The 19,553-nt window shown below is 35.7% G+C and overlaps 1 long non-coding RNA gene across 1 annotated transcript; it reads left to right on the forward strand.

The window, feature by feature from the left end:
- Positions 1–6,950: 6,950 nt before the first annotated feature.
- On the forward strand, positions 6,951–9,411 carry LOC150063445 (uncharacterized). Its single transcript, XR_016535424.1, has 2 exons — positions 6,951–7,178; positions 9,198–9,411. It is a non-coding gene; the product is annotated as an uncharacterized LOC150063445 (long non-coding RNA).
- The last annotated feature ends 10,142 nt before the right edge of the window (positions 9,412–19,553 follow it).

Genomic DNA, 19,553 nt, shown 5'->3' on the forward strand with positions numbered 1-19,553 from the left:
GTTTCTTTAATGATGATAATAAATAATAGGTATGTTAAATAAAAAAAGAGCAGGCTGTCCTAACATGTGTATATGAGAGCTTTAAAAAGCTGCTTAAATGTCAATTTGTGCTAAATGAAGGCTTTAAAAGAGGACTGCAAAATTAACTGTCAAGGTTATAAATACTAAGAAAAATCCCAAACCTGAGGTCACATAAATGTCTGCACGACTGGGTAATTTTCACATTAAAGACTTTTTAGGTGACAGGAATCATCTATAAATGTCAAAACCTTATTATTTACAGGACCAAGCAGCTGAGTCATCTTGATATTTAAAAGAAACAGTTTAGGTGCTTTGTGGATCACCTTTATGCTGTGATATGAATGGAAAAGACAGGTGGAGAGGAAACTGTTAGAAACAGTGGGTCTACAGACTTGCCATTCACATTTTATCTACTTAGAAAGGAATGTCTCTGGCCACAATGGCAACTGCTTGTGCTTGTAAGCTCATTAATCACAAGGCTACCATGTATAGTACATACAATAATGATGTCAAGTCTCCCATTTCAAAAACAAAAAGTGAACACTCTCACCTGATACTTCCCTGATGTGGGGTAACTCATGCCCCATGTCTCACCTCCAGTTCCCATGCTGCATCTTCGACTCCTGATGGAGGTCTGCATGTGATTCTGACTAACTCATTCTGAAAAGTCACTTATAATATTTCAAATAATTTTAACTAGTAGCTTTGGGCTGTTACTCTCATTCATTACTTTTTATTTCAAGGCATGCCATTGGAAAAGGACTCATGGTAATCAAGTTCTAAACTAACCAGTTAAGCCATGTATTTCTATGGTTTTTGCAACCTACTCTGCAAGCTTGTTCTTTTTTTCCACTTCTTCGGTGCAAGCTAAGGCCTATGATTTTGGATTGTCCTCTGCTATAGATACCGTCTTTAAGTTGCCCCGCCATGGGGAAGCCAGCAGGAAACACAGTTAGGCAGATCAATTGCTTTCTGTCTTGTCTCTAAATGCTGATCTGCACTCAGTTCAATTCTGGTCCAGGTTTCATCTTTCCTCCACTGAGACCCTTAACTGTGAATATGACCCTGGGCAGTGCCAGGAAGCCTCAGTTGTTCTCCAGGTCCTTCTAGAACATTTGCTCAACCATGTCAACCCAAGCCTCTCTTAAGCTTATCTTAGAGAGTGATAGGGCAGAAAGTTTAAATCATGATAGAGATACTCTTGCCTAATACAATTTCTTCTTATTAATTTAAAACATTGATGTATAAGCACAAATGGTGATTGAGTGTCTGCTGTTTGTTGTTCTTTATCTCTCTCAGTTCCTAAAAACCTAACAGCTCCCTGCCCCTAGACAGACCTATTCTGGGGAGTCCTCAACCTTTTTTTCACGTTTTTTATTTTATTTTATTGTAGGGATAATGAATAGAGGGGTTGCAGTTACATTCATCAAGTAGTGAGTATGTTACTTTTCAAACCTTGATACCCCTTCTCATGTTTTTGTCCCCCTTTCTCTCCCACTTCAAGTCATCTTCTAGTCCTCAGCTTTTAAACAGAAGGTTTAGCATTTCCATTTTCAAGCCCAAACTACCTTTGTAGTACCTTATGGAAAATATAAAATAAAAAATAAATCAGAGGACAAGTCTTAAGTAATTGTCAATTCCATGACTGTAAGTTGACCTGTGCTACATGTAAAAATGTTCCTTCAGCTGCACTTTACTAACACTTGATTATTTCTACTTCCAATCCAGGTTTAAGAAAAGTAGACCTTTGAGTACATCTTGGTAAGTTTCCCATTTGAAATAAAATTTTGTTTTTGTTTAATATACCGATCTTACCAGAATATTTCATTGTGATATTTCCTTATGCATATTATGATCCATGATCAAATCTGTCCTATCAGTCTTCATCAATACCCCCTACTTCAAACAACTTCAACAGGAAGTACCCTTCTTTTTCATACATGAACATAAAGTACTTTGACCATATTTGCTTCCCTCACACTTTCGCTTTGTTCCCTCCACCCCCACTACAGGAACCCATGCTCCAACAGAACTTGTTTTGCATTCTTGTGTTTCACTTTATGTAGTGTATATTCACTGTAGAGTAAAATGTTTCACTGTTGTATTGCACGCTTGCATATGGCTCCTTTCTTTTTTCCATATATTTTTATTGTAATTAATAGAAGGGTTACATTATATTTGCCAGATAGACGGTGCATTGCTTCACATACATTGATACCCTTCTCATGTCTTGGCATATGGCTCCTTTCATCCCTCATGCTCCATGTCCACTTTACCTCTCTATTATTAAGCAGCTTTCTAATGTTTCTACAAAGGCACTAAAAACAATGTTAAAGAAGAGTTAGCTTCTTCAAGAAATGATGCAGAGACAATGGAATACCCACATGTAGAAGACTGTAATTAGATCCCTATTTCTCCCCTAATACTTATATCAACCCAAAGTGGATCAAATATCTGAAATAAGGGAAACATAGGGAAAGGGCTGTAATACTGACTTATAATACTGACAATAACTTTCCTGAATAAAATACTAATAGACCAATAAATCAAAACAAGGTTTGTTTTTATTTCTGATTACAAAAACTAAAATGTTTCTTCAGAGCAAAGAAAATAATCATAGACTGAAAAGACAGCCTGAATCATGGGACATAATCTTTTTTGGCTTAAGGACTGTTCTTGAGCTTTCACAGAGCTAGAACTCTACTAATTGAGCCACAACACCATCTCTGGCTTTTTTCTGTGAATGTGGTAACAAGGAATCAAACTCAGGGCTTCGTGAATGCTAGGCAAGCACTCTACCACTAACCACATTCTCTGCCCCATGTAAATAATCTTTGTCAGCTATACATCTGATAAAAGAGTAACATCAAGAATATACAGGGAGCTCAAAAGAACTGAATTCCCAATGAATTCATAAGCAAATTAATAATTGGCAAATGATGTGAACAAGCACTTCTTAAACAAATAAATGGCCAATAAATACATGAGTAAATGCTCCCTGTCCCTGATCAAAAGGCAAACTTGTTTGATTCTCACTAGTCAGAATGTTAGAATGTTCATCAAGAACACAACTAAGCATGAATGCTGGCAAGAATATAAAGATAGAAGGACCACATTTGGTGTGAATTTAAATTATGGAAATCATAATGGAAAATAGTATGGAAGTTCCTTAGAAAACTAAAAATAAGATATTATAAAATCCAATAATGCCTCTCTTGAACATATATTTGAAGGAATGTAAGTTGAGATACTTTAATAAAAGCACTTGTACACCTTTGTTTATTGTAGTACTATGCACAATAGCAAAGCTAAATACAGATCAGATACTCTACAACTGATGAATGGATCAAGAAAATGTTCCATATATACATATGTATGTGTACATCTACATATATGCACATCTATACAGATATATATAGTTGTGTGCACATATACATGTGTATACACACATGTGTGTACATGCATATGTGTATGTGCATATGTATATATGTATATAGACATGTGTGTATGCATATATGTATAAGTATATATGTATGTGCATTTATATGTGTGTATATACATACACATTATGCACATATACACACATATATGTACATACATGTCTGTATATGTATATGGGGGAATGCAATGTAATATAGACAACAGCAGTAACTTCCTGAATAGAACACTAGTAGATCAATATATAAATAATATATATATGTGTATGTGTGAGTTGTAAAAACAGAATTATTCAGCCATAAAGAAGAGTGAAATTATGACATTTGTAAGAAAATAAAACATGTTGGATGAATCTGGAGAGTGTTATGTAAAACGAAGTAAGCCAAGTTCAGGATATTTTCTGTCATAGGCAGAACCTTTTCCGAAAACACACATACACACATACATATGCATATGTATATGCATGTATATCTATGTATTTATGAATATACATATATGCACTCACTCATATATAGGTGTGCATAAGTACTCAGATATACACATATACAAACACATAACAGTCTTATGACTATGACATTATCTTTTGAATGTAAGGGACAGATTAGAGAGTAAGAATGAATAATGTCAAATGAGTCTATGAATGAAGATGGGCATAAGGAAGGCCACATCTTTTAGTTATTTTAGGCTCAGTTATTTTAGGCTCTTCTCTTTTCACTAAACTCAGAATTCTATTCATAGCAATGCTAAATGTAAATTAGTACAGGATTATTTTCTCCTAGATGAGTTTTCTTATATTCTAGTTCCTGTATCTAGCTTCCTTCACTTCAATATTCTGAACTTCCACTCTGTGTTTACTCTGTATTATATCAAAAACCTTTCAAAATCCTCCTGGCTCCTCTTTCTTTTTAGCTTTTTTCCAGAGCTGAGGACCGAAGTCAAGACCTTGAACTTGCCAAGCAAGTGCTCGTCCACGGAGCTAAATCCCCAACTCCATGGTTCCTGTTTATGTGAATTTCTAAAACAAAGTTAGTTCTCTTTTGCTCTTTTCCTTATTGATGTCTTCAAATTAACACAGAAATGTTAAATTCATTTATTCAATGTGTCTTCCTTAAGTTGTTCGCAGCCTGTTTTTGTCAGCAATTCCTAGATTTTGTCAGCTACATGAAATACAAAACTATAGTTTGTTCCAGATATAACTTTGTAAAGCACACTTTAGAAAATATAACAGGTTTTTTCTTAATAAAGTGTTTTCTTTCTGTTTCTTCTTATGTCCCTGCTAATCTGAAAATTGAACCAATTTTCTACTTATGGCAGATTTTAGGGAACCTTAAATCCACTTACTCCTAAATTGAAGAGTTTCATCCTGGTAAGTCTTATACTTTCGTTCAATTTAGGCACATTTCCTATTCATCTTTTGTATGTTAAGCCATTATCGAAGTGTTTAAGTCACTGTCAAAACCATTATACAAATGTACAAAGAAATACATTGGGCTTCTCTTCATTTTAGGAAATGACAAATGAACTATGGCAGTTGTATAGTTACGTTGGAAATGGATGAGAAATCTGTCAGGATTCTAAAAGTGTTATATTTTCTAGGCTAGAAAATCCTACTACTGAAATTGAGGAAGACTCAATTTGCCCCTGGGAAGTCTGATTTTCTGCTTCTAAACCTAAATTAAATCAATAATAACAACTTCAATAACAAAGTTAATCACATAGTCTCTAGCTTGAGGGGCACAGGTCTGTGATTACAAGGTGTGTTTATTATTTATCTGATATCTAGTTGTTACTATAAAATAGGTATCTGCAAACTCTAGACCATTCAAGAAGAGAAGACATTTTACTGTGCTTAAGGATACTGTTTCTAGTTTGGCAACAAGCCATACCGAGTTGTTATTTTTGTTTGTTTTTAAAATGAAAACATAAGCACACAACAAATCATTATATTAGTAAGTTTTACTAAGTGCCTGCCAAACGCAGGAGCAAATGAGGAGCATGTAATTCAATGCTGTGATCTTTATAAAAAGAAGAGTCCCAGGCACTGAGAAAAAAATGGTCCTGTGATAACTGAGGCAGTTTGGAAAGATGTAAAGGAGCACCAAAGATTGCTAATGGATATCAGGGGCTAAAAGAGGCAAGTCAGAAACTCCAGGTTACGCCGGAAGAATAGCTTTATTTTCAGATATCTAGCAACATTTTTAAAGCAGCCTAGAAAAATCAATATATCATCCTAATAAGTTTTCTAGATAAACTAAAATCTTAGGTAATAATCTCCCAGTTTGGAGGTGACAGATTGAAGACACTTGATGAAAATTATCTGGTAAAGCACTAGTTAGAATGAGTACTTCACAATTACTTAGATCATATTTAGGCATCAAAATCACCAACTTTTTCAGTCTAGCTGACATATTTTAATTTCTACCTTTGTTTGAAGTGAAAATTGGTTTTACCATCTTGTAGGTGGTTTCTCCAAAGAATCAGTAAAGGCCAAATCCTCAGAAATATCTAACTGCATAATAATCTAAGTTGCAAATCTTTGAAACAGCTTCGGGGAGCATTGTTTTGTGAACTACAGTAACTTATGAGTGGGCATGTCTGTATGAACAAGTGTAAAATATTCTTCATTTTCTTTTTGGAACAGAAATCCCCAGATAGCTAATTTTAAAAAATCACCAAGAAAGGATGTTCGCATGGAGTACACATGAACTTTGGTTCCTGTACCCATGTTGATCCTTTTTGATAATGAAAATTACTAAAAATATTGCTAAATTGTACCATAGTATTAGATTGCAACTGAATATGCTTTTTGACAAAAGACATCTCCAATTTGTTTTCAGGAAAGAAAGGGAACCTTATGTTCTGTTTGAAAACAGGAGGGGTAGGGTTTCCTTCTGATAACAACAGCTACCATGGGGTGAGAGCAGTCAATAAAAGACCAGCCATACAAATAATTTAATTGATCTTAACAGGTAAAATATTTGCTTACTTGTTCCAGAATTCCTATGACAATGTACCAGGTAAGAGTCTACGTGAATCTCAGGGCTGGAAGAATATGCGATCCTTTTCCTCAGAGAGAGCAGCTGCATGAAGAATCCAGAGCAAATAGAAGTGAAATAAGCACATGGCACAATCACATGATGGTTTTCAAATGTTAGAATGGGAGTTGTGAAAGCTGAGTTGGGGGCTATTAAGGTTCAGAACTTCTCAGTGACCTCAGAAAATTATTAATGGCCACATTTATGCTCACCAACAGGATATCCAATCAAGGAAAGGAGGTACAGACAGTAAGGGCTAGTGCTGCTCCCATGAGGACAGTGGAAATAATAGAGAGCAGTGAGGTATTCTGTCAAGTTGCACATCTAAGACATAAGATGTTCACTCCTGAGGGGGTGTCAGTAGGCCCGTGGGGGGAAATGAATATGAAAGGGGTGTTGTGTAGATGTAATAAAGGCTTCCAGATGTCATAATGGAATTCAAACAAATGGGGGCATTCAAGATGGTAGAGATGTGGCTGCCCTCAAAACTAAGAGAGTCTAAAGGGTAAAAGAGCCTGCTCGCCTATTAATATCTCCAGATACAGGAATTCTGATTTGAAAGTCATCTCCATTTATTCTATCCTTTATCTTGATGAGAAATTTTGTTGTTTCAGAGTTACGTGGCCATGAAGATTCATTACATTTCCTTTGCTCTCCTTTTCTTTGTCCTGCTGTCCATCTCAGGTAAGGCTTTAAGAATAGTAAGAGGAAGGTTGAAACAAATGAGACTTTATCAAATGACATACTCATCTGTTGGCCATTTTTCTTGGCAGATGTTCAACAAACATCTGTTGAATGAATTCATTGAATGGATGACATTCTTTATAAATGTCTCCTTGAGAATAGAATTTGGAAAATTACAAGATTTCCCTGTTATTTCATACAAAATTTCAAGTCTTAGCTATAGGGTAAAATCTTAGGTGACTTCCATAAGAGACAATTTAGAGTTTATCTATTTTGCACCTTCATTTTAAAATGATTTGAGATCTTCATTCCAAGTCCTCCAATTCCCAGAATATTGTGCAAAATGTATTCCTTTTATGTTTCGCTATAGAGTTTTCTTTAAAGTTTTTAGCTATAGCATTTTACTTTGAGCCTTAAATGTTAGTTTACATAAAGGTCATCGCCTTTTGAAATGTTCCTAGTCAAATGCCAGTGGCTTATACTTATAATTCTACTCAGGAGACTAAAATCTGAGGATACTTGTTCAAAGCCATCCTGGGCAGAATAGTTTATGAGACTCTTAACTTGAATTATCCAACAAAAAGCCAGAAGTGGGGATGTGTGGCTAAATGGTAAAATATCAGCATGGAGCAAAGAAAGTTGAGATAGTTCCCTAATTTTAAGACCCGCCCCCACACAGAATCCATGATACTTAGAAAATATTCAAATAATGTTGGCTCCTTATAATCTTTATTTCTATTTTTCCTGCTGTTTTAGTTTAGCCCCTCAGTAATCTCTCTTTTCAGTTTGGAAAATCCCAATGCAGTATGTGCCTATGGAACAACTATGGAGTTATTGGCACTTAAAACCTCAGATGCTTATGAAGTAATAAGGGATTGCTGGGGGAAGAAATGAAAGAATGGAAGAAAGAGACATTTCAGAAAGACAAAAATAATAATGGTGCAAAGGAAAAGAAGAGTTGAGAGAGGTGCAGAAAGGCCTGGATCTGGAAAGTTGTAGTGTTCATGTGTGAGTTCAAGGAAAGGGAGATAGTTTAAGGATGGAATCAGTGGAAATGTCTTCAGAAGTGATTGCTTAGAAGTGACATAAGACAGCCAAGTGGAAATAAGCAAGGAGAGATGATAGGAGATTACAAGAAAGTGCTGGCTGAAGGTAAACACCCTGGGACCTTCAAAGGAAAACGTGGAGTTATGCAAATTAATTAGGACTTCAAGGCCTTTCTCTGTCTCTTGGGATCTTTATGTTCTGGGTATAGTGGAAATAGGTTATGTGTGTTCCTGGAGAACAGCAGCAACACAGAAAGCATCCACATCTCTTTTCTTTTTTCTCTCTTATTTCTTTTCTGTTTCTCCTTGGCCACATCATCTTCTCCTTACTTCTCCTCTATCCCCTCCTCCTTCACCTCTCTCTTCTTTCCACCATTCACTCTATTTTTTTTTTTACATTTCTGAACACATAAAGAAAAATCTCACAGAATGAGGACAATTTTGGACAAAATAATTGCTAAGAAGATTCAGGCAGAAGAAAATCCACTCAGAAAACAGTAATTTGGAACAGTATTATAATCGGAAATGATCTCTGCATGGGGTAGCTGAAAGTAGAGGACAGAAGATGTCCTTGTCATGAATTTTAACTAAAGATGGATTGGTGTGGGTTAGTCACATCCTCAGAAATTTCCTCTGAACTTTTATTATGTGCTTGTTCAAGATGACATAATCCTCAGTCCTGAACGTCCCCAAAACATAGCACTGGTTTTTCTTTAGGCTCATCTAGTTGTGGATACATTGTGGTTTGCTACATCCACAGGAAAGGTTAATCAGTTTTCTCTATCATGTCAGGGAGTGCCTGTAGTAGTCCCTGTCATTCCCTTCCAAAACACAGAACCCTATTCTATATTAACTGTTTATGTGACTGTGGGTCCTAATCAATATTGTACCACAAAGCATTATTTTTAAAACCGAACATGTCCCAAATACACCTTTTCCCAGTTTGGTGATTTATCTATGTGCTTGTTTATAGGGACTGAAGATACTCATGTGGTCATTAGTTTCCTCGACTGTAAAAATCAAACAATGTGCAATTCTCAAAATGAAACTGAACATTGCTCTGATAGTAAAGAGGTCCGAATGTGTGTGTTGCGCCTTAAGAAAATTCCAGTGCAATGGAGACCTGAAGAAATAGAAAAATAAGGCAAGATGATCAACTCCTTTGTCCTATTAAAAGATGAAGTCTGCTTTTCTCTCCATCTTTTTATTTCTCTAATGATATACATTTATTTATTGGCACTTGTGACAAATGTTTACAAAGGAACATTTGATGTCAAGGATAAATGAGCATGAAAACCACCATTATCTTCTTTAATTCCAACAGGTCAAAATATACATGTTTGTGAAACCAAAAAGAAGACTTGTTCTATCTGGGTTGTCAGAGAAAGCTTTGGAGAGAGAAGTAGGTTATGATCAGAGGAGGCAACTACAAACTATGTGCTGAGTCAGCGATAGAGGCAAATGGGAAAAGATGCCATTTTTACTGTGAACAGTCAACAGTCTCTTGGTTTCCCAAGAGATTAATGACCTGGTTAGCTTTAAAAGTTTTGGTTTGGGTTAACAGTTTTGCTTTCCTTTGCATGTCTTTACGCTATGCCAACCAGATGGGGTAAAGGAGAGTTCTTTGAGGCTGGGCTTCCATTCTGTTACCAAATGCCTACAAATGCCCAGTCTCACTGCTGTCAAGTACCTTACCCTCTAAAGTTTTCTGATGGGATACAACCACTTCTCTCTGAAGCTGTTAATAGGTTTTTTTTTGAAAACCACAAGATTGGATAATTGAAATCAAAATGAGACCTACTGATACAGAGAGAGATCCGTGAGATCCGAAAGCTTGCTGCTGGTAGAATTTCCAACCAAAGTGAAAGCTTTCAAGTTCCTTCTCACCTTCCTCGGCCTTGGTCTTCAGTTCAGCTAAAGGTTTTTTTGAAGCCTGTGTTCCCCATGTGAATATAGACATATGGAATATATGTGTGTTTATATATAGATATAGATATAGATGATATATATTCCCCAGTACTCCTTTAGTGTCTGAGCCCAACCATGTCTGAGTACCTTATCCAGGGTCTCATCAGTTCCCAGGCAAAATCCTGACTGGTTAATGAAAATCATTTGAATTTTTTAAAGAGGAAAACCTAACAAAGCAAAAGAAGTAGTTTGCTGTTGCTTGATTGTTTCAATTCTGGGTTTCTATCCCAAGACTTTGTATAAATCAGGGTCCAAGGGCCACTCAAAAGGAGCAGCCTCTTCCAGGAGATCCTCCTCTCCCCCATGAGCTTGTTCCTTATAATGCTGTGGAGAAGGATCCAAAATGGGGATCTACCAGTGAGTCCCAAGTCACTTAGGACTCCGGTGCTCGCCTCCCAATCCAGGTTGTTTCCAGCTCCCAGGTTATAACAACAGAGTCACCGGCACTGTTTTACTGAGGATTAAACCAAGAACCTCACATTTGGGGGGAGCTTCAGCATTCAACATTTTTCCTGCAATATTATCACAGAAGCTTTAGTTCCTTTAGTATGTAGCTTCATTGACAGAGGAGGATCCCAGAGGGCACAGAATTCAGCCAGACGTAAAAACATTACTTGATCATAATACTTCAAAACCCAGTTTCTTCAATTGAAGGAAGGAAGCAACTGGCAATCTCCAGAAACATTCTCATCAGCATGCCTTGAAACCCTAGTGTGAAAAGAGGTCTCAACCTGTCACCTCTCCCAGGGAGACACCAAACGTGTTGATTGGGAGACACATGGTTGGTTTGGTTTGGTTCCAAATGATTTTCACTCATTTACATGATCTCATTGAAATAACACTTGAGATTAGGTATTTGCTTCTTCTGAGAGTACTGAAGAGGCAGAAGTACATCTAGTGCTTGGATCTGCACCATGAGAACTGGTTCTGAGTATCTTCTCTCAGTACATCATCACTCACTCCAACTCTTAGCACAACTTTTAGTGGTATCCTCTCCTCACAATACTGACCCACCCATTTCCAGCTCTGCAGTACAGAAAAGTATTTTTCATTGTAATGTATAAAGGGGTTGCAGTTGCATTCACCAGATAGTAGGTGCATGACTTCTCACATATTGATACCCCTTCTCATGTTTTTGTCCCCATTTCCCTCTCCCATCCCAGCCCAGTCATCTTGTTTTCCCCTTCCCTTCCCTATTTCAAATTATCAAGTATATGTATATACAATACACCAGGTAACAAAGTCAGACATAGTAACAATATGAGATTAGCCAAAGGGCAGCAAAAGAAAAGCATATAGCACATTAAGAACAACAATCACACACAATAAAGCTCTTGTTTCCATATCCTGGAGATCCTTTCATTTAGCCTCATCCTATATGACCTTATGTATCTAGGTTTGGCACTATTATAATCAGAGAGGCATTTTTATACATGTTCAATACAGTTGGTATTCAAAAGATCACTGGAGCAAGTCATAATTTAAAACAGAAATTAGCCACAGGCATTCTGAAGTTAAGATTCTTGAAGTCCTTGAGACATCAAACTGGTTTAGACAATTCTATTAAAATGCAAGTAATTGTGAACTGAATGCTTTGAACTTCCCCACCTTTATTAAGTACTGTAAATTTCAGCGCTCCTTCTGTAGGAAAAAAAAATAACAAAATCATCAACAATTATGGCCTGGCACATATTTGGAAGATATTTAAAACTGTTCTAAAACTAGAGTTTTAATTATTAGTGAAATTCAATATATTACATAAATAACATAACATAATATTAACACCAAGTGTATTAATGACAATCATATTTGAATGAAGATTAAATACATAGGTTAAATATCATGCGAGAGGAGATCAGAGTGTGTAATATTATCAAACTGTTTTTAGCATTAACCATCATTGGGTGAACATTCACAGTTGAAGAAACTCTGCTTATTGGTTTTCTGGTCAGATTTAGAGTCTCTGCAATGTGAGCTGATTCCTCACAGTAAAAATAACTTTTTTTGACATCATCATTGCCTTTCAAGATCTGTCAAAAGGCTAACCTATTTCCCAAAGATCCATACCTCTTTTATACCTTGGTTATAAATTTACTATGGATTTTCATAAATATTTCTGAATAAGTTGATACTTGTACTTGAATTATGTTACAATGTGGGACATTACAATGTACAGATAATATCACTTCAAACATGCTCACTGTTCTATAATTTAATGTACACTATAATAATACGGTTTATATCAGACTATTTAGAGAAAGTTAACTCAAATAATGTGTGTGTGGGGGGGTGCACCAGTCCTAGCTTATACGTGGTTAGTTAACTTCAGGTTTCAACTCAGATAATGACTTCTACTTAATCATCATAAAGTCTAAAAAAAAAATCCCGAAGTTTTTGAAGCTTAAATTCATTTGAATCATGTTAATCATGAAAATTAAAGAATTGGCAAAATAACTGAACATAAATCTTTCCTGTCAAATAGAAAAGAGAAAAAGGAAATGGTGGATTTAATTTTAGATGTATCAAAAGAATGTAATGTCAGAATACTTAAACATAGGCTGTTGACAATATGGGTTAGAAAGAAACTGACACCATGTAAATATATACTAGAAAATTTTTAACAGAATTGGCCAGGTAATAGATGAGAAAGGACTACTTTCTCCAAATAATTGAATACACAGAAAAAAATAAAGGAGAAGAGATGTGGCTGAACTTTATGGTACACTTGAGGTGGAGGAATAGCTTACTAAGATGGAAAAAATGAAGAGAAGCTAAAAATCAAAGATATACAATCATAAAATGGGAGAATGGAAGAGTGGGATATGACTCCAGCTATGCTATGCTATGCCCAAAATGAAAAGAATGGGGTAGGAGGATAAGTGGGAAGATATAAATTTGGGGCAAAGGTAGTTATTCTTGCTATACTGCAGTAGCCAGCTAGAGAAGTTGTTTACAACAGTTATTTGACTTTTTTTCTCTTTTCTTTTATTTTTTTTTTGTTTGGACTGGGGTTCAAACCCAGGATGTAGCACTTGCTAGGCAAGAGCTTTGCCACTGAGCCCTGCAACAGTTATTTGAGAAAGATAGCTAAAGAAATTTCAAAGAATTGAAGATATTTATTAAAGCCTATGAGAAAAAAAATACATTGAAAAAATAAGGAACCCAGCCTTGAAAATTTTGCAAATTCTCAGCCACTTCAGAAAACAAAAGACACTAGTTTAAAACGATGTGCTCAAGAGAAAAAGCTTGAGAATGTGACTCCATACTATTTTGTTTAAAACTCAAAAAGTCAAAGGTTCAACAAAGGATCTTTTCAAAATATTCTAATCTTTCCTTCTTTTCTTTCTTTCTTCCTTTTTCTTTTTTCCTTCCTTTCTTCCTCTATTCCTTCCTTCCCTCCCTCCTTCCCTCCATCCTTCCTTCTTCCTTCCTTCCTTCCTTCCTTCCTTCCTTCTCTTCCTTTTTTCTCCTTCCTCTTGTCTTTTTTTTCCTTTCACTCATGGGGCTTGACCTCTAGGCCTGGGTACTGTCCCTGAGCTCTTCAGATCTCAGCTTCCTGAATAGCTAGGATTATAGGCATGAGCTACTGGCACCCGATTCTTTCAAGCTTTTTTCAACCTGTTTTCTGCCTGTTTTATTTTGCAATCATCTCTATTCTTTTGTATCCAATCTTAAACTGTTTCTACTAATTAAATTTTCTCCCAAACTTATGGATCTCCTGGATTCAATGGAATAACCAAAAGCCATACTTTTAAGCTTTTTTCCTATTCTGTCTCTGGTTCTTGTTGAAATGGCCAGAGAACAACTTAAGTTTCCCAAATTCCTAGTGGTTTGATTGGAAAAATCAATTGGAATTAATTATGTCTATTTGATTTCATATGGATAGGAATTGCTTTTAGTGTGTTGTAATTAATAAATCATACCCAAGAGGCTCTTCTGCACCTGGACCTGTTGAAAAAATAAGAATTGCCATTACCATAGAATGAGACTCAGGAATCACAGGAAAGGAAATTCTATTTTACATGCAGAAGAAACTTGACTTGTCGATACTAGAGTGAACTATGGCTAAGGATGTTTAAAGTGACCTTAATAATCCCTGTTTCATGGCGTAATCACTTCCTCTTGACTACAGGCCACAACCTGTGAATTGATTAAAACCAGTAGACTGTAGACAAGGTGATCATTGAGTTACACTAATTAGAATCTGTCTTATTGGCACACTCACATTAAACTAGCATGCCTCCATGAATATTGCAGCCGCAAAAAAGAGGAACCAGTACTTTCCTTTTGATGTGCAGAGGAGTTACAGTTACTTAAGCCAAGTACTTTTCTTTTTGAACAATGTCACCCCTCCCTCATTTTCTCCCAGTTTTCCCCTCTCAACCCTTCCCCAGGTTAAACAACTACTTTCAACCTCAGTAAAAGTGAAGAAATGGTTCATCTTTCTCTTAGTCTCCAGATAAGAAAGAGCCCATCCTGGTCAGGATTTTCGTATTGAGAATTGTACATTAGAAATAGGTAATGGACACATAACATTGGAAACAAAAGCTATGGTAATTTTTACTTTATTCCCTTAGTTGAGTAAATAGTTTTCCTAGAGTAAAATAGTTCTGTTTTACTTTACCAAGCTGTTCATAAAATATTGTTTTGTTTTGTTTCCATTAATTTTATTGAGATAAAAATCTCACTATTTTGACCTGGCTACCCTTGAATTGGTGATCCTCCTATTTCATCTCCCCAAGTGCTAGGATTATAGGTATGTGCCAACAAGTCTGACTCAGATATATTTTTTCTTTTTTTTCCTCTAGCTTTTTTATAGCTAGTGATGATCTACCCCTCTACTATAAGCTGTATCTAAATCAATTCTCCCAGACGTGTCATACTGTATGTTTCTTTTTACCTTTTCTTTTTCTGGTACTGGAGCCTGAATTCTTGTCCTGAGGGCTGTTCCTGGGCTCCTTCAGCTCTAGAACCACCACACCACTTGCAGCTTTCTCAGATTTCAGCCTCCTAAGTAGTTAGGATTACAGGCTTGAGCTATAGGCATTTAATGTATCTATAGGAATTTTGAGTGTGTCCTGTGGTGCCTTTCTGGTGAATTGCTACCATGTCTAATATGGCACTTGAGTGACAAGATGTTACATGCACTTATAATCCAGTATCTCTGGGAAAAAAAAGAAATAAGACTCTATGGAAAAATAAACTTACTCATGGCATTCTTTATATAGATTTAGGATAGAGGAGAGAACCAAAGCCATTTCTTTGGACAATCTGAACTCAGATTTTCTTAAATTTAAATAGTAAATACATGGAGAATAATGGTGCACATGCTCTAGGATTTTGTTTTATTACTGATAGTATTTTTATTTATAGCAATTATTTCTATCTTTTCTTATGCATGCCTGTGCCAGTGTATACTTTTTAAAAATTTATTTCTTTGGTGGAAAGTGAACATCTTGGGATATAAAAATGCAATGCAAAAAGAATTAAAGAAATTAAAATTTTACTATCATCCATAACCACCATATTCTATAACTAGTTCACCTCCTTATTTCACCCCTAAGAGATATATACCTGAAGAAATAATTCCCCTTTCCCTGACCTAAATTAATAAAGTGTGGTGTGAACATGATTAACAATTTGTCACCCAGTGGAATATGCAGTTTTGTGGAAAGCAGAACTAGCTATTTAGAATGGGAGTGCATCGAGATGGTGGTTGAAATTCCAAAGCCAAAGAAACCTGAAAATTATCTGTTGCAGTCCTATGATTGTGCAGACAATCAACCTGAGAGCTGAGAATGAATTAGCCAAACTAAATGAATGGCTCAACCTAAACAAATGGTTGCTATAAATGGCTAATAATTAATTTAAAAAAACCTATTTGTTAATAGAAATCATGGGGCAAAAATCTAGACCTCCCTATTCTAGAATGGTGCTTTTTCTACCATGTATGGTGTAAGATTGCCTGTTTAGATTTCATGAAAAGACCTAGAAGAACCATTTGTGATTTTACCTATGGCTAAGCCCTTCTCACTTTGTGCCTTAAAATTAAGAGGACTCTCATCAAGGTCATTGCAAATGAAAATGAGCAATTTGATGAGCATGAAGATTATGAAAGGGCAAATTTAATTTTCAAAACACCTTTGAAATAATGAATTTTAATAGTGTTTTTTTTTCTATTATAGAAAAGCCATATAATGAATGATTGCTGTCCTTAATGTGCTATGTTATCTCTCATCTCTTTTGCTGTTCCTTGGTTATCTCATATTGTCACAATATCTCACTTTGTTATCTGATATATTGGATACATTTGTATTTGGTTACTTGAAATTGGACAGGGAAGGGGGGAAACCAAAAGGGGAGTGGGGGGAGGGTAATGGGGACCAAGACATGTGAAAGGGTATCAATGTATGCGAATTAATGCACCTTCTATCTGACAAATATCATGTAACCCTTTCATTAATTACAATAAAAAATATTTTTAAAAAAAAGAAAGTTTTGTTCCTGGGCCAGAAGTTTGGCCTAGTGGTAGAGTGCTTGCCTAGCATGCACGAAGACCCAGGTTCGATTTCTCGGTACGCCACATACATAGCAAAAAGCTGGAAGTGGTGCTGAGGCTCAAGTGGTAGAGTTCTAGCCTTGAGAAAGTCCAAGGACAGTGCTCAAGCCCTGAGCCCAAGCCCAGGACTGGCAAAAAAAAAGAGAAAGTTTTGCTTCTACCAAGAAATACGATGTGAAAAGCATTAAGTAAATATGTTTTGCATAATAAATAGACATCAACATATCAAGGCAATAGTTTAATAGTCAAAAATAAATTAAAACACAGAATATGAAGACCACGTGTATGTGGAAAATGTATACATTTATCTTATAAACTCTGAAAATTCATATGATCATATATATGTGTATATATACAGCCCCATACAATACAAGTGAACTGGTATATTATATCCCATATAGACATTCTATTATCTCTGCAACACATCAATATACACTTTATAAATTTTAACATTTCTTTTTTAATCTTGTATCTATATTTTTCATATATTTTTATTGTAATTAATGGAAGGGTTACATTATATTCACCAGATAGAAGGTGCATTACTTCACATACATTGATACCCTTTCTCATGTCTTGGTCCCCATTTCCTCTCTCTACCCCCAGCCCTCATCTTGTTTTCCCGCTTCCCTATCCAATTTCAAATAACCAAATACACTTATATACATTATATCCGATAACAAGGCAAAATACTTTAACAATATGAGATAATCAAGGGACAGCAAAAGAGATGAGAGATAACAGTACATTAAGGATAACAATCACTCATTATATGGCTTAGAGATAATGTAGTACATTAAGGACAGCAATCATTCATTATCTGGCTTTTGTTTCTATATCCTGGTGGTCCTTTTGTTTAATGTCATATTATATGGCCTTATGTATCTAGGTTTTGCTCTATTGTAAAACTCTGCTAGGAGAGCTCAAGGTTTCTACTGACTATGACAAATGAGGGAAACCATTGAGCCTGTGTTCCTTTGAGTCTGGCTTACTTCATTCATATAATTTTTTCTTAAGTCTTTCCATTTCCTTACAAATTGGGTGATGTCGTTCTTTCTGACAGCAGCATAGAATTCCATTGTGTATAAATACCACATCTTGTTGATCCACTCAGCATTTCTTTAAGGAATTTAAATATGTGTCTTTTAAATATCTTTGAAGGTAATCTTTAAAAATATTTCTTGTTCTCCCTGTTATGAGTCTTCCCTTGATATCATCTGCCCTTCTGTTAAGTATTACGGCTACATGAGGACCAATGGTCCTATTATTCTTGACACTAATATTTGAAAATACTTCCAGATCCAATCTTGTAGAAAGGATTCAGACTCTATCAAATAAAAACTTACCAAGTTTTCACTTTGAGTCTTTTTGTTTCAGTCAGAACCATTGCCAAGTATCATATTCCAAGTTCTTTTCTAGTTCTTTCACAGCATTATCAGGCAGAAAGACAAACAATCTGATCTCCAAGATCTTTATCTTCCTCCAACTCAACATTACTAGTATTTTGAATCATTTGTTTCCTTAGTGTGCAAAGCCATTTTGTGTGCTGTAATATACTTACCACATCTCTAACTTCTATCCAGTATGTGTGTTGTCAACTTTCACTCAGTTTAGAGAATCAAGAGTCTGTAAACATTAGCTGGTGTGCCTTAGGAAAGCAAAGGACTGTTCTTAGTTCAGAATCACAGACATCTTTCTTGGTATTTTTAAAATATAATACCTTCAAGTAGTTATTTAGGAATATTCCTAGTTTTTATCAGTTTTTAAAAAAGACTCATTCAAAAACATCATCTCTGGTGGTTTGGGTCTAACATTTCCAGCCTCATGCATTACCAGATTTCTGGACAGTAAATCCCTAAATTTCTTGTAACATCTCAGCTTTCTCTTCTAATTCCCAGAAAATGGAATCCTGCCTTTTCCGCTACTTTCCTTAGAGCTACGAGCTCTGATTTCCAAATTATCCTACTGCATGATAACTAAAAGTTGTCCTGCAACGTAAGAGTCAGTGCTAAGCCAATTCCATGCCTGTAGGTTTGATTTACATCAGCCCACTTCTAAGTAACAGCCTCTGTTACAGGTTTGAGTAGAATGGGGAGGAGAAGTCAGTCACATAAACATGAAAGAGCATAAGATGTGGAGCAGGAAATAAAAACTAGTGGAAAGGTAAAAGATAAGAGTACTTTGGTCTACTGAAGAGTCTAAAGAACTCCAATGCAGGTGAAATTTAGTAAAGAAAACAAGCCAGGTAAGATAAAATAACAGAGGCTGGCAGGCTGACATTTGTGGGATGTTTAGATTATTCAGGAAGTATGAATTTTATCATAGAAATAATGAGAAAATATGACAGTATTTTAAGCAGAGAGGAAAGAAAAAAATGATCTTTCTGGTTACCATGGGGAAAATGGATTGCTTTCATTTTATCAGACATTTTGAGGCTATTGTGGTTAAATAGCTATAACATGTAGACACAGAGATGGGAGAATAAGCAGCATATTTTTAGGAGGAGGGCTGAAAGAACTTTTCTAATCAATTGACTAATAGTTATAAAGATAAAGGAAGAATAGAGATAATTATTGGATTCTTTTTATTTGATTAAACTAAAGGAATGATGGTTTTATTTATTCAACTGAAAAATACTCAAACATAAAAGTAAGAGTTTCATTTTGTCTGAATTAAGCTTAGGATAACATCAGTCCATCATAAAAGAAGAGTAAGTGGCGCACTTGTTACATGAGATTTTTGAGAAAATGTGGAGAGTAGAAATGTTGACTTGAGAGTCATAAACATTTTGGGGGACATTGA

This window comes from Megascapheus bottae, chromosome 5 (genome assembly GCF_031878675.1).
Source record: "Megascapheus bottae isolate mThoBot1 chromosome 5, mThoBot2.hap1, whole genome shotgun sequence".
Taxonomy (NCBI): Eukaryota; Metazoa; Chordata; class Mammalia; order Rodentia; family Geomyidae; genus Megascapheus; species Megascapheus bottae.